This window comes from Amblyomma americanum, chromosome 4 (assembly GCF_052857255.1).
Source record: "Amblyomma americanum isolate KBUSLIRL-KWMA chromosome 4, ASM5285725v1, whole genome shotgun sequence".
Classification (NCBI taxonomy): Eukaryota; Metazoa; Arthropoda; class Arachnida; order Ixodida; family Ixodidae; genus Amblyomma; species Amblyomma americanum.
The window spans coordinates 170885138-170901376 of NC_135500.1; the positions used below are offsets into that span (position 1 = coordinate 170885138).

At 47.4% G+C, this 16239-nt stretch overlaps 1 protein-coding gene across 9 annotated transcripts in view; it reads left to right on the plus strand.

Moving 5' to 3' along the window:
• Nucleotides 1–16239, plus strand: part of LOC144128648 (uncharacterized) — a 714737-nt gene that overhangs the window by 397172 nt on the left and 301326 nt on the right. The gene's annotated exons all lie outside the window — the stretch shown is intronic.

Below are 16239 nucleotides of genomic sequence, written 5' to 3' on the forward strand. Positions count from 1 at the left end.
CCTTTGACACCCTGGAGCGAAGCCCAGATCTATGTACGTATACACTCAAACAGTATCACTGTGCTCGCGTATAGCGACCTTCGTTGGTAGCTGATAATGCGTCGTTGTGCACGAATAACCGATTTTCCTTCGGTGCTGTGCCGCCTCCTTCATTCTATTGGCTGTAGAAGATTGTTTGGGAAATGCCTGTTCAGTACCTGGAGCTTTCAGCTTTTAGGCGCTTCTTCACGAAGCGATGTGTTTACAAGATCGAAAGCTTGACGGCTTGTCGTTTGCGGGTAAACGAATTTAAGCACAGGCGCGTTTCTTACGACATGCAGTTCAGCTACATTTAGTTTTGTATACGCATCAAAATTAATATCTTTTTATACCTTAATAATTAATATGCCTTAATGCTTCTAAGTGTGCTTTCCTAGAAAATGACTGCAGTGCATAAGAAAATTTATTGTAGAAAGGAAGCTTTCGAACCCCAGATTCGCCCTGAAACATATATATCCTTCTTGGAAAATGCCGTCGGGACAAAGGCGCGCTGTTTGTCGAGATATCTGCCGTATTTACTCGCGTAATAGAAACCAACGGGTTCGCATAATGAATGCACCTCCCTAGACTTAACTATACAAAAGAGCAATAATTTTTTTTCCTTCCCGTAATAAGCAGTATTTGTGTGTGTGTGTGTGGGGGGGGGGGGGGGGGGGAGGGCGGGGCACACAATTTGCTAATGATGATGTACTGTTTTTTATTTCGGGTATATAATCAGAAATTAGGGGCATGCGTAGAGATCATAAATTCTCACTATGTAGTCTTTCAAAAAAAGTGGTTCAGATAGATGGTCATACTACACTGTGTGTATGTATTATTTTAAGCATTCTTTTCTGTTGGATGTGTAATTTTCGCAAGATTTTAATTATTTATTTCATCATAACAAGTGACAATAATCGAGATGTGAACAGAACAGGGAATAATGAAGCTGCATTTTCACTTTTATATGTAGGACGTGCTTGTGAGTGTAAATCTATCCAGTTACACGTAACAGTTTATATGCTATCTAATGTATGTGATCATCCAATGCCATTTTCTCATTGAAAGTACACCTAGTACTCTACAGGTCTCTCTACGCCTCCCCACGACAAATTTCAAGGCGTCATTCCTGCCGAGTATGCACAGAAACCTTGCCAATCAAAAGCTTTGCTTATTGTTCACACGAAGTCATCAGCACTAAAACGTCGCCTACAGGTGTCATCGTTGGCTTATGCACGTTTAACAATTTTACTGACGGATTTCATGCTTTCGAAAAGGAGAAATAAAACTACGCGAATACTGCAAGGACAGGAGGCAAACAAAGCGAATACCAGACTTCCGGCCACAATTTCTTTACCTCTTATTCTCGCCATATGAACGCAGTTTTATTTTACCTCAAAATTAGCCATGTAGCCCGCAAGAACGTCTCTACTGCGCAAAGGCTTCACTGCCTGTTTGTATCGCACTATGTCCTGTGTCAGACGCTGGACTTAGCAGGTGTTCCCTTTTTTCTTAAGGATAAAGTGGGGAAAGCTGACGGCGAATCTCGTGTTCATCTGTCTCTCAAATATGAGTGCACGGGTATGGGCACGTGCACATGCACATGCACGGGTACGGGTACGGGTACGGAAGATCGATCAGGCTCAGTCTCATGAAAAGGCACTGTGAGCGCGTGCGAGGTGTCGAAATCCTATCACTGCGGTGCTTCGCGTGCTTCCTACAGAGCCTGTAAAAAATAGAATTTTCAGTATGAAGTATATTTTTAGAATGTGTGGCGTTGGAGGTTTCACCCCACATTAGAAAACACTCTAATTACAGCTTTCGCGTTCATCTTATAGGTCTTAAAGCTTGAATCGGTAACTTTAATAAATCACTAGTGTTATCAAGCAAAAAATAGGGCGTCTTGCCCCATGCAAATGCATAAGAGGCCTTTATGCTCTCTGCCTTTCAGACCGGCAGAAGGTATCCGTTTCTTTAAGCCCCCGTGCTCGCGTTACTTGAACACTTTGCGTACGCGCACGACTTTGTCTTGCGCTTGCTGGAATCTGCCATCTTAGAACTCTAGTCTCTCATAAGAGAGCTAGGCACAAGCGCAGACAAGCAATCCCCCATTCAGTGGCACTTCCTTCATCATAGTGTTGTCACGACCTTACTTTCTACCCACCACGTGTTTCTCGACATCCTCAGAAGAGAATCCCCTCAGGATCTTGAAGGGGACCTTGCAGCAACCCCCGGGCGCCCTTCAAAGCGCGGCCGTGATGAAGCCAGCCGCAGACGCCGCGGGGGTGACGGGACGGCCGAAAATTGAATGTGTCGGTCCCGCTGTAAGTTGTCACATGGCTTGTCACTTGTCCCGTGATGGCGTTTGGCCGCCTCTGTGGGGCGCAAAACTGCGGCTTTCCACAAAAAATGGCGAAAAGAAGCGAGGGAGGGGGAAAAAAATGAAAGCGGCATAAAAGGCGACCTGGCGTGCTGCGTGCCGTACACCCGCTGCCGGGAAATGGGGGAGTTTAGTTTGCCTTTTCTGTTCTTTATTTATTTCTTTTTTTTGCCCTCGGTTGGAGGTGAGCTCGCGAAGGCTCAACAGCACTGGACCGCCTATCGTACGCGCGAAGCTTCTGTCATGGTGCATGCCATGGATTGAAGCCACTTTTATGACTTCGTTGTATGAGTATTTGAGCCGCTTTCACGTGCATTTTTTTTTATGGCTCGAGCTTTACACTTCAACGATGTGTTTACAAACCTGGCGAACAGGGGAAATGGAGCAATTATTTGCGAGCTGTGTATGGCCGACAGGCCACATGAAACGAGACAGCCAAACAGCTACCGCGATTGTTTTCGAAATGTGTGCGCTTTCATGCCAAGTGTGGCGGGTGGACTTAGTTGCATATAATTAGTTACGTGTAAAAATTTTTCCTATGTTATGCTGCGCTATTCTATGCTGTGCTATGCTATGCTATGCTAAGCTATGGTATGTTATGCTGTGCTATGCTATGCTGCACCCTCGTATTCGAGAGGTGCTGGGTTCGATCCCCAGAACCGCGGATCCACTGGATTTCTAATGGGTACAAAATTTCCCACTGGCGGTGTAAAATCTGGGGTGAAATGCTTGGATAGAGGGTCTTGGACTAATCAAATCAAATGAAATCAAATCAAATTTTATTCCACAAGAAAAAAAGTTACGAGGAGGGCAGGTAAAAGCTGTGAGGAACAGCTTGAGGAGCCCTGACCTCCTAGCACACGAACAGCATAGAAGTGTGCGGCTAAGGAAGTACACTTGAACAAAACACACACACCGTTGAGTTCACGGGTCAGTGATTCATGGATGCATAAGACGCGTCTGGCAACGTCACTGCTGTATACATCACGTGGTGTGCACAGGGATCGAGATGATTACCCCATGTGCTGCCGAGAGTACAAAGCGGAGAGGTGTGTTCTATACCCGCGTCCCTCAAGAGGGCAGGAGAGCCACACAGTTGACTTCAAAGCATTATTTACCGGCGCGGGAACCGTACATCTAGGAAGGAGGCCTCCCGCCTTCTGAAATTCCTTCAAGACATTGACCTGGGTGAAAAATGTCGACAGCATCAATATGGGACTATTATGAATGTTGTTTGCGTGGCAGTGTAGCTGTGACTGGTAGGTAACAGATCTGTGCCAAAAACTCTTGCAGTCGCTACGGTGGAGCAGCAGGCGGCAGAACATTTGCTAGGCTAATCGCAGCAGTAGCGAACAACTCAACTCCTCAATTCATTCGTTCCGACCGCCTTCAACCACCTCGTGCGATAAAGACCACTAGTGGCCCTTTTCGTAACGGAAGCGGTGACTTTGTGGTGGAACATCCACCTCGCATTCTGAAAGTTCTGGGTTCGATCCCCAGTGCCGCTGGATATGCTGACAGGTTTTCTTAGAAGCAAAAATTTCCCCATGTCTGGTGCGCAGCCTTTCCGGGGTGAAGTGCTTGGAAAAAGGATCGTAGACAAACCGTTGCTTTGACGGGTCAGTGATTCGTTCCGCCGTAAAAGAACGCATATCTTCCTCGTGTGGTGAAGCCCATTTGTAGACCGTTGAAGTTGACCTAAGGTCGACCTTGAGGTTGGCCAAAGACCTTTTTCGAAGAAATTCACCCCAGAAGAGCCGGGCACAAGGCCGGGGAAATCTCGTACCGATTAGAAAGTTGGTGCGCAACCGGTAGCACCGGAGGTTTAACCCAGCACCTCCCGAATGCGAGGCGGATGCTCTAACAAAAGGCCATCGCTTAGGTCTATACTATGCGATGCGATGCGATTCGACTCGATTCGATTCGATTGGAAGCTACACGTCTTACTATATAGTCTTCTATATGCTTTGGGATGCGCTATGCTATCTGCTGTGCTGTGCTGTTTAGCCTCCTGGATTATATTGTAATTTATAGCTTAGAAGTGTTACCTGTTTCCAAAAGAAAGGAAACATCCTTGTTCCTGTATACAAGAAAGGAAAACTTCATCCACCTTCTTTCCAGACAGACCAGGATTACTTTTACGAAAAAAAAAAACATAAAGGACAAGCAATTTTTTCCCAGAGTCATGCAATGACGAAGTCACATGCGTTGCAAATCGAATGTGCTTTGCACTGTTTCCGGCCTTAAAAACGTCTCTTCTCTTGATACACACTGCGTATAGGCCTAAATCCGTGAAAAGCCATGGCAATTGATTAACTTGAAGAAACCGATAATCGCTTACGCCGGGAACCTAATGAGCGAGTTTATTCCCTGATCTGCCATCGGCAGGAACAAACCTTAAACGTCTGCCGAATCGAGCCTAAACGGTTAAGCTCATTCCGCTTGCGCCTCCCTCCCGTAGAAGTTACCGATCGATCCTCCTCCTCATTCTCCTGGCATTTACGGCATGTAGCTCACTCAGAGCAGCTGCCATTTCAGGCACACAAACAAACGCACGAAGGTCAAATGCGCCCACGCTTTTTTCTCTTTTTTTGCGAGAACCCTCTGATTTTTTTTATTTTTTTGTCCCTCGCGCCCGAAATAATCAACTCGGGTGAGTGTGCGCGACTAAGGAGTCAATTGCGCGTTTCTTCCATGGCCTCCGGTCACCGTCTCTCGCGTCCGTCCGCACGCTTGCAACTCTGCCTGCCGCCGCCCACACGTGCCAGAGATAGGGCTTCTCGTTTCACGCAATCCCTGAGAGAGCCCACCAAAAGAGATTTTTCCCCTTGTCTTTGTAGGCTTCTGTCGGCCCCCTCCATTGATATGCGCGTCGATCTGGCCAAGCGTGTTCCTCTCCGGCGCAAGAGGGCGCGTGTTTTTACCCCCTTGGGGGCTCTTTGCCGGAGACAGAGGGCCGCCTCGACCTCAATCGGGGCTGCCGGCCAATGTTGGCGGGTCCTTTTTCTCGAAGAGCCCGGCTCGGCGCGACCCGACGGCGCTGTGTTCGGTGCTGGGGAATGCGAGCCAAACGGCGCTGCGGAAAGCCAGTGGAAGGAGACGAGGGGAGAAGGGGGTGGCTGCATTTGGAGGACCGGCTTTGGCGAAGACGCCCCGGGGCCGTTAATTGGCGACCCCGGAAGGGCACGAGTCCTGTACCGGCTTTGTGCGCTGTGAGGCAGCGCACTCTCGCAACCCCCTCCCAACCTCTGTTGCGAAGCCTTCGTCCACCTGTATGGACATTCGGAGATTACCGGTCGAATGGCGAGCTATGCCAGGCTGTTGTTACGTGGCCACCCGCAGGGTTCTTTTCATCTTGTGTTTGGTTATTCCTTCTTTGTTTTTGTTTTGTTCTGCGAGGCAGTCTTCTCCCTCCAGGCAAGGTCACTTAGGTTCCGCCTTGCTTTGTTGTAGTGACAACGTCGTCTCTTTGAGGTAAATTTAAAAATGAAAAATTGGTTTTTGGGGAATGGAAGTGGCGCAGTATCTGTCTCACATGTCGGCAAACACCTGAACCGCGCCGCAAGGGAAGGGATAAAGGAGGGAGCGAAAGAAGAAATGAAGAAAGAGGTGCCGTAGTGGTGGGCTCCGGAATAATTTCGACCACCTGGGGATCTTTAACGTGCACTGACATCGCACAGCACACGGGCGCCTTTTCGTTTCGATGGAGGCCGCTTCGATTTTCAGTGCGAAAACACTTCTAGACTCACTACACGGGTTTCAGCGGTGTGTGTGTCTGTGTACGTGTATGAAGCCTGTGACTAGCAAGCGTAATGGATCACTGGGTCAGTGGACACCTCAATCGCACCGTGAGTATAGGCGGTGGCATCCTCCTACAAATTGGGACAGTATTACGCGCCTTTTCTTTTTTAAAAACCAGAGAAAGGTTGAAAATTGAAAATTCGTTTTGAGGAAAGGGAATGGCACATAAATGGTACCTGGGTGAGTGGACACCTCAAATTGCGCTTTGAGGTACGTGGCTGTGGTGTCCACCTGCAAAAAAAAATTACAGCCGATGTAGCTTACTTGACTAGATGCGAACTGTGTGCGCCAGCACGTCGCGTTTCATTTCGCTTTCGGTTCGAGGCTAGGGTTTCAAATTCAGGCTTCAGGCAAAGATCGGCGAAATCGGTGATTGAGGGCCTTAGTGGTGGCGCACCAAAAATTTGGGACCGCTTAGCAAAACACCTTAGCACCTTAGCAAAACACTGCAACTGCGATGTGTTCTGGATTCATTGCTCAAGGATGGAAGTTGAACACGGCAACATGCAATGCACAGCGCGAGAGGATGGGGGTTCAATACGAGGCGTGATCGCTTTCGACATTAAGCGGCCATTTAACTTTAGCAGAGCTAGAAGATGACATCGATCTGTTGCCACTTTCAAGGACACCCAGGCCTAGTCGCCTTTCAGGAGAATTTTACAACGTTCCTAAGCCCCTATTGAGTCCCATTGTACTTAAAATTTTCACCATTATTCTAAATATCGGAGTGCTGCCGCAGACATTCACAAAAAGGCACATTGTGTTGATACCAAGTAGCACTGATAAGTAAAAATTGCAATATGTAGAAGTGTATAGACCCATTACGCTATTTAATGTGGACTATAAGGTTTTTGCAGAAGGCTTGGCGAAGTTTGCAATGTCGACTGTTGTTGGGCTTTATCAGACATGTGGTTTGAGGAACCGTTCCATTCGAACTAACCTACATATTGCCTGAACAGCTCTGGAATTTTGCAGCAACTCTCAGGAAGAACTAAATGCACAAACGCGACAGCTTGCAAGGTGCCGAAAAAAAAGGACCTCTACGCCGAATTTACCGGCGACCCTCTGCAAGCCGTGCGAGACCCTGCAGTGAACATAGGGGATAACTTCATACTTCCGCCTCTCCTGGCGTAGAGGTCATTTTTTCGGCACCTTGCAAGCTGTCGCGTTTGTGCAATTTATATAGTTATGCCAGATAGGAAAAAGAAGATTGTGTGTGGCACCAACCACAGGAACAAGTTTGTGCAATGCAGATCGAATGTAATCTATCAGATTCCGCTGAGCTGTGGTAAGGTGTACGTAGGGCAAACTGTCCGCTGCGTCAACATTAGATTATTAGAGCATGCCAATTCCTTAGCTGATTCTAGAGGGCAGCATCTGCCTAGGCATTGCAAGACCTGCAAGCATGACGATAAAAATTGCATTCCACTTTTCGGCAGGACTAAGATTATCGGACACGCGAGGGACAAAAAAGAACGTGAAGTTATCGAAGCCTTGGAAATCGCGAGACTAAGGCCTGACAAATGTGTTAGCGAGGCTTCCATACACTTGTACCGTAAGGAGTTGGAGTTTCTTGGTTTGATGTGATGATTATGGCTTTTGTCTTTGCGGTTGGTGCGCATGCGCTTTGTTGTCGAAGGAAGGAGGCGTTGGTGCAATAAACCAGTTGTTAGTCTGCGCTTGTCTCGTGTGATTCTTCTCTCTTGTCCCGTCCTTTTTGCGCAGTTATTCATTGTTTCCATAATGTCGTACCAACTAGCCCCTCACCGCACTCTTTTAGATGAAAGGGGCGCTGAGCTACCTGTTGTTCATGGGTTCCGATCGAGATCGAGCATCACGGCAGGGTTTACTATGACTATACCTGAGCCCTGCCGCATTGTCCAATCACGGAGGCCATGTATGCGCATTGTGAACGCCGCCACACGAATGAACAGCGTCCGAGCCCTGAACCTCCCATTCCGGGCAGCAGGGCGATCGCGACCCATCGCAGATAACTGCGCCATGACTCGTTCAAATTTGGCGCCAATTATTGGAAAACAGTTCTAAAACTTCAGAACACATTCGATTCGTTCCAAATAATTTTGAACACGCACTATTTGATTCGTTCAGTGAATCGAATATGACGATATTCGTTTTGATATTCCATTATTCATATATCCCTAGTAACACCATGTGCACTGCATGCGCACTGAACAGCCCACTGTGCAAGGGAGGTGTGTTGCACTGAGGCGACCCACTGCAGCTACTGCTGTGTATATATAGAGCAGTGCTGAATGCACAGCAGAAAAAGGAATGACTCAACATGACTACCACGGAACCTAAAGTCGTTTCAGTGCTCAGCGTTCATCAGGTCAGCAACGCCACTCAGAGCTGCAGTGTCCCCTCTGGGAGAAGTCCATTACCGCGGCGCCTCCGACTGCTCCGGCCACTGTTGCAAGATGAACCTCTCCCCCTCTAACCCCCTCCACTGAGCTCCTCGGAGTGACTCGCCCTCTAACGAGACCCATTTTCAGACCACTGGCTGCAGCATATCGATTAGCTGAGAACGCCGCTGCAGCCATTGTCTGGAGATATACGCGCTGACCGCCAGAAGCCCGCACCCATGCAGGAGGACACGCAATCTGCGGACGGTTCGAGCAGCCAGACACACCCCGTGTGCGAACAAACGATCGCGAACAGTGCGCTGCGTATAAAGGCTGCAGCTGCTCGGCGGCCGGCGCCTTCGATGCACGCGGTCACCTCGATCCGCCTATTGTCACGGCCCTGCGGGGCGCCTCGCCGGGTAATTTTAATTGTCGCCGACACGGTTGTTCGTTCGGAGCGAGTGCGCAATCGAAGTCGTATATCGGTTGTTTGCGCCGAGGGGAGCGGAGTCGCGCAGCCGGCGCTGGCCGTGGAGCGAGGTTTTCTTTGGTTTTATGGCTGACAGCTGACACACCCAAGCCGCTCCTTCAGCGATCTTCCGGGTTAGCGTCTGCCCTGCTTTGATTCGGATTGGGTATGCGGACAGCCGATATAATGTTGCTTGTAAAACGTCCCGAGGAAATACCGAGCTTTGTTCGTGACATGCTTGAAGTAAACGAAACAAGAGTTGAAAAGCGTCCACGTTGTGTTACAAGATTTTGAGCTCTAGCTGTGTGTGCAAAGGGAATGTAGAAGAAAGAATGCGGCAAGAGATAGTGTTCGAAGCTTCACTTGGGAGCATTAATGTTATTGTCACTCGACTCATGGAAGGGATCATGCCACTTTGCTACATGATGACATCATTTGAGCACGCGATCTTGAAGCGCACTGGCAGGTACGGGATGTAACGCTCACGCTGTTTAAAAAATAATCTGTTTTCTTCTTTGGTGCACATTTTCCAGTTTGTTGCAATATTTGAACAAATATCGGAGTGATGTGTGTGTGTTATTGGCAATGGACAGCTCAGTTGGTTGTTGTTGTTTATTTTTTTCTCTTTTTTGTCTCTATCTCTCACAATCGTTGCTTAATTCCTTGCAAAGCCAGTGTATACTCTAGCACAAGCAGCCGCGTCGCCGCGTCCTGCTATTGCTGTCGTACATGTGCGACAACCCACGAACTGCCCAGCTCGATTCACCAGCTGCCTGCGCCTCAGCCTTTCGCATTCCACGGCGCAGAGGCGCGCCTCCGCTTTAATTGTGCGTCCTCCGGGGGTATACCCTGTTACACCACAGGACGGCTTCGGGGCGCAACCGGCGACCGCGGCTCGAGACGCCGAGGGATGAGGGGGGTACGTGCGCTCGGCGCAGCGGGGTGTCTGTGGGGGGAACACCTCTGGCGCGAGGCGGCGGACTGAGCGGGGGCAATTATCGGCGGCCGCCGATCGCTGCCTTTGCTGCTCATCAATAACGCGCGCGCTCCGCGTTCTCTGCCTCCGCGTGAGGCGAGCGGCGACGCGTACAGGTGCGCAGTGGCCACCGCCGCCACCGCTCGAACACGCCCCGTGTCCTGGCTGTCGCCGGCAGGTTTTAATTGTCCTCCCTGTCTCTACCACTCTCTCCCTCTCTGCCATCGTTGCGCCGCTTTCAATCATCTTCACTGCTCAGGTATTGTCCGTTGAGCAGCCCGCTATATTATATTGCGCGCGTCGAGGAAAAGAAGCGTCGTTATATCGCTGCCTATGCTCACGTGTCCATAGCTGTCCTAATAGTTTCCATGGGGTGCTGTAAGTGCAGGCTGTATGCAAAGAGCAAAATAAGGGAGGAGCTGGGTTTTCAAGATGGAGCCGATGTTAACCCACATGCACGAGAATGCAGAAGGACCTAGCTCGAGGCATGCTAGTGTTGGGAATGTGTAAGATGCAAGTTTTCTCTCTTTTTTTTTTTCGCGGCAGTTTTACGTTGCCTTGTAATTTTTTTTCTATTTTCGTCTCTCTGGACTGGTTTGAATTATACCTCGCTAGACCAGTAATCTCACCAGGCGAAAGGCGGTTTCTAATAAGGCTGTTCGGCATTGGACCATTTTCATGCAATCAGTCAGGTTACAGGAAATCAGAACGCTGCAAGCCCGCATACGTAGTGTGGTTTTATGGTTTTATGGGGCTTAACGTCCCAAAGTGACTCAGGCTATGCGGGACGCCGTAGTGGAGGGCTCCGGATAAGTTCGACCACCTGGGGTTCTTTAAGGCGCACTGACATCGCACAGTACACAAGCCTCTAGCATTTCGCCTCCACCGAAATTCGACCGCCGCGGCCGGCATCGAACCGGCGTCTTTCGGGTCAGCAGCCGAGCACCATAACCACTGAGCCACTGCGAAGGCTTCGTATACAAACTGTTCATAAATTATGAAAAGGCATTCGTTTCATTTCAAAGATCAGCTGTCCAACTTAGCCGAGATGTTGCTCCACATGCTTTAGTCATTTCTGTACCTGGAACACGACCCGAATTACTTAAGCGTAGCTTTCTCTTTAAGTAGTTCCACATTAAGTTCCACTTACTAGCGGGAACCTATGTGGAACCAGATTAGCAATAAAGGAAACTTAATTAAATTTGCAAGAAATTATCTACAGGAGCTCCACAGGCACTATAGTCCATAGCCTCTTAGTTACCGATATCCCGGAAGAAAGACGCACATAGCAGTTGCACCCTGCCGGTACTCACCTGTGAGGCCGCAACTTAGAGGCTTACGAAAAGTATTGAAAATTGATTCAGCTATAAGGCAAGGAAAATAATAGAGGCAGCCTAAAGAGCGAAGGGAACCAGCGGGTATTAAATAGCTACAAGTACTTAAAGTTACCATATTGGTAAAGTAATGGAAACAGGGAACTGGACTTGAGCGGGGCAGGCAGTGCGGAGCACGGACTAGACAAGTTAAGTGGTTTCCACGCGAAGGTAAAGTTTAACCGGTGGCAGAAAGTCAAGCGGGTATCCATGAGGCTGGGAAATTTTCTAGGGATAGAGTGACCACGACTGGGGAAGGACGCACTCATCCGAGATCAATGGGAAAGGGCCTTTCTGCAGGGAGCGTATAGCCGACCTGGTTGCGGCGATCGCGATTGATGATTCCAAGAGTTCAGTGAGAGATTGTCTTAAGGCATGCTGCGCTCATGCAGCGTGCGCTCCGTGTATAAGAAATGCGGGCATTATATATACGGACGTCTACACACGTTTCTGTGGTCATTGTATCTCGTCCTGTGATCCTTGTGGCGTCTGGCAGTTATCATAACGTACAACCTTGTCCGTAAAGTTCCGAGACTGATTTTGTTAAAAAAATGCGTTTAACATTGAAATCATTTGTGCAGCATCGATTCAAAATAGTCTCCCTGGCCGTCTATCTACACAGCTTCAAACGATTCTTGAGGTCCTCGAAACAGTTGGAAAACGCTTCTTTTGGCAGGGCTGTCAGCTCCTTTGTCATGGCGTCTAGAATGGCTTCCACGCTCCCCATCCAGCGACATTTAGGGCTCTATTCACACAAGGAAACAGGAAAAAATCGCATGGGGAGTATGGAAGATGGGGAAGTGCAGTAATGCTGTGCTTGGAGAGAAATTTTGTCACGCTGAGAGCAGTGTGCTGCCCTGCGTTATCGTGTAGAAGGCTCCATTGTCCAGATGCCCATAAGTCAGGGCGACGGCGTCGCAGTGCATCACGCATGCGTTGGAGCACGCGGATATAAAACTCCTGATTCACCGTCTGGCGCTGTGGGACCAACTTGTGGTGTGTGACACCTCTGGCATTGAAAAAAACTATCAGCATCGTCTTTGTTTTGGTCTTCTGTCGCCTCACCTTTCTCGACGCCGGAGAGCTTGTAGACCGTTATTCGGCGCTCTGCCTCTTTGTTTGTGTATCGTATTGAAAACACCATGTTTCGTTTTCAGCAATGATGCTGTCGACGAATGCAGCATCCTCCTCTGCCTCGGAGAGCAAATCAGCGCTCACTGATGCCCACGTGTCCTTCTGGTCCTGTGTGAGGGAGTGCGGCAAAAGTCTGGCATTCAGCTTTCATTTCCCCATGTTCTCACGCAAAATCTGGTGGCATGTTGTCTTACTAATGTCGAGAGCATCTGATAGCATGCGGACTGTAATGGTGCGGTCTTTCTGTACAATTTCCCTGATCCGAGCCACGTTGTTTTCATTCCGTGAGGCTGAAGGGCGCCCCTGCCTTGTGTCGTCTTCCACCAACGTTCTGCCCGAAACGAACCTCTTGTGCCACTCGAAAACTCGCGCCCGCGATAATGCCTCGTTGCCGTAAGCGTCATGAAGGAGCTCATACGTCTGTGTGACTGTCTTGCCAAGCTTCACACAAAATTTTATGTTTACACGCTGTTCGAGGTGGACGTCCAGCTCTCCACATTCACTCACAGTAGAATGCACAAACGACTAGTTACAACGCATTTTTTTACATATAGTGCCATCTAGTGGCTGCCATAATAATTAACATAAATAGGTCAGGTTAGCCCGAAAAAATGGCGCTACTCATATGCACCAACATTTGTTTTGGGGAATCATTTCTAGAGAAGAAAATAAATCAGTCTCGAAACTTTACGGACAAATGTTGTATATATCGCTCTTCACAACGGCGATCGCTCAGAAAATTGCACCTGCCTGATATGTTCTCATTTCACATAGCATTATAAATATCTCAGTTTGGCGTAGTGAATCTGTGATCCTGTGGCCGCGCTCACATGCCTGAACTTATAGCACTGCGCAGCACGGATCTCTCGAACAATTTTTGCATTTAAATTGTTGAAATACTATGGGAGGAAATTCATCACACAGTGTGTGTGTGTGCGTGCGTGTGTGTGTGTGTGTGTGTGTGTGTGTGTGTGTGTGTGTGTGTGTGTGTGTGTGTGTGTGTGTGTGTGTGTGTGTGTGTGTGTGTGTGTGTGTGTGTGTGGTGTGTGTGTGTGTGTGTGTGTGTGTGTGTGTGTGTGTGTGTGTGTGGAGCGGGTGTTCGCCTTCTCCCGCCTTAACGCCCTAAATATTCCATCTCTGCAATGAAAAATGCAGTTGGTAGTATGCCCTCGTTTTCTTAGTGTCTCCCTCCTTTCGCTGTTCAGTTTTCGCTATTTTCGCCGTTCCACCCCCACCCGAGAAATTTTTTGTGGGAAAACTATGCCAGACCTCACTTTTTCGGCTCAAAAAGTCCCAGAACTGCATTACGCAGATGAAACCGCGCCCTCCTCCTGTCACCCATAAATGCACCCCTGGTTTAGCTTAATAAGTGGTGTTCGCCGCTTCTTTAGTGCGTTTAGAGAGCAAGCCACTCTCGAAGGACCCTGTCACATGGCCTTAGACTCGGAAAGCTGTCCAGGCAACGTGGGCTCTCCTCCATTTCTTGCGCGCATCACTCGTGGTTGTGATTGCGCGCTCCTTACATGCACAGCATATATATATATATATATATATATATATATATATATATATATATATATATATATATATATATATATATATATATATATATATATATATATATTCCCGTCTTCTTCTGCCCACCAGACAAGGTAATGGAAATGAGGGGCCCGTTTGACAAACTTATGAAGGGAGCCAACAGTCACCGAAACCAAGGTGCATAGGGGAAAGTTATTTTTTTTTTAATGTGTTGTGCTTATCAGTGGGATGATACTTAGATTAATAAATCGCTTAAAGAAAATTACTTATAAAGCAGCAGAAGAAACAACCATGCCGCCGGTGGGATCCGAACCCACGACCTCCCAATATCGCGTCCGGTGCTCTTACCAACTGAGCTACGGCGACGGCTGTCCAATCTGCTGCTCTCGTGGGTATTTATGTTTATTGGGTGTAAGCGAACCTTGAGAGTGTTCACCAGCGCTGCTGCTTTATAAGTAATTTTCTTTAAGCGATTTATTAATCTAAGCATCATTATCCCTCTGATAAGCACCACACATTTAAAAAAAAGTAACGTTCCCCTATGCACCCTGGTTTCGGTGACTGTTGGCTCCCTTCATAAGTATATATATATATATATATATATATATATATATATATATATATATATATATATATATATATATATATATATATATATATATTATAATATATATATATATATATATATATATATAACCTTATTTCTTCTTCGCTTCCTTTCCTCTCATGTAAACCTGTGTACCTTTCTCTGTCTCTCACCCTCTGTCTCTCACCCCCTTGTGATTCGATGGGTTCCTTCACATTCTGTTTACCTTTGATTGCGGACGTGAACTCTAGCCCAGAGTCAGGAAACGTCATTGTGATAGAATAAAAGCACACAAAGCTCGAGTCTTTTTGTTCTTGTGACCTCCAGCAGAGATAATGCGATTTTATGTGAGGTTTCCTGCTAACATCATCATTTCTTTCGCAAACTTGTCTACTTGCACTTACGCTTTTTTTTTAGAAACGAAAGCGCGTAACTGTGGGATCTGTACAGTAGTCAACAACTTGGAATGCGAAAAAGTATAGCGGAGACGTCCCATTAAATTCGCGACGAAAAGCGACAGCGCTGCAACAGCACAAAAACAGACCAGTTCATAACTCTGAATTAATCGCTTGGACATTAAATATCTCAAGAGTTCTCTCCACAATAAAACTTTGGCTGCAAGAATGAAAGCATATAGCTTTGATCATGCAGCCTGAGTTGAGCTCAGTGCGCTGCCTAATGTTCAAGTGATAATGTCTGGGTTATGTATATTGGCAGTGTCCTGTATTTCTCTGAACTTTCTTTGGGCATAGCTTTACCTTTTAAGAAACTTCAGTAAGAAACTTCAGTAAGAAACTTCAGTAGACAACACATATTTCTTCAGGCGGCCTGTGATATGTCTAAAGGAATGTTTGTAAGGGCGAGCTACACCGTAAACCATGTTAGCCGGAAGGCTCCTGCTGTGTTTTTGTAAAGCGCAAACCGAACAATGTCTGCTTCGTCGATATTCCGCATCTTATAGAGCTGCTATATATAGTGCTGTCAAAGCCTGCTTTGATACCAACTGGCCTAACCAAATCACTTTATCATTTTTTCTACGTGCGCAAACATAGTTCTTAGACTCCGTACGCGAAAAACGCGAAAAAAAAATTATTGTTCAGGCGCGGAATATTTTTTCAATTCGACGTACTGATGAAAAGTTCGTTCCATTTTTTTCACTTTCGTCTGCTTTTAAGCACAGCCAACTTTATGAATGCTGTCGTCTATATCTATTGATGCTTGATATTGAAATCAATTTATCTCACTGCTTAAAATGTGGATTAAAACTGAAACAGGAAATGAGAAGAAATCCACGCTTTGAGACTCTGCTGCAGAGCTATCAGGCGCTTCAACTGACCGGTAGTTATAAACATAAAACCTGTCATCTGAAGTTGCCGTCAGCCGCGTGATTGCTGCAGAATATGGCCAGGGGAGTTTCAGGCATTAAAATTTCCGGTCTGATTCGCATACTGTACTTTAACTCCATGTTTACGAATGTCTCGGATACCCAGGCAGGGGTAGGAAACTTCTGTATACGTCACTGTCCAGCATATACAGACGTCAGCATGAATTCCTCCCATAGCAGCCGGAGGGAAGCCAACTGGAGCGTCGTATCGTCGTC